We start from the raw sequence: 496 nt of genomic DNA, 5'->3' as shown, positions 1-496 counted from the left end.
TATCCACTCACCCACACCATACTCACTCACAATATTAAGGGTTCTATCACTACTTGGCATCAGCCAAGTTTTGAACCCATGTGACTCATTGCAAGGCATAGGAGATGACTACTAGACGAAGGCTTAGTTTGAATTATGTGAATAGGATTCCCCACCCAACCTAGTGGAAACTTTCCTGTTTGCTGAAATGAGAAAGTTGAACAAAGACCTGAGAAGTTAGATGATGTACATATCTCAGTTTTTTTCTCGAAGAATTTCCACCCTTTTCTTCACTTTTTTTTTTCGCATGTTGAAGTGCACGTGCCATGTGTTTATTAAGTTATTTACTAAGAACAAAAAGGTTGCTTTCTTCCGTGATCCATACGCACTTCAAGAGCTCAGTGTGCTAATATTTAAATCTCAATAAACGGTGTTGTAACTAAATAAATGAAAAATATATATTATACTATTTTTTGTATAGATCTCTTTTGTATCAATTTTTTTATAATATAAAAGA

Source organism: Arachis ipaensis, chromosome B03 (assembly GCF_000816755.2).
Source record: "Arachis ipaensis cultivar K30076 chromosome B03, Araip1.1, whole genome shotgun sequence".
In the NCBI taxonomy this organism is placed as follows: Eukaryota; Viridiplantae; Streptophyta; class Magnoliopsida; order Fabales; family Fabaceae; genus Arachis; species Arachis ipaensis.
This window is presented reverse-complemented; position numbering follows the sequence as displayed.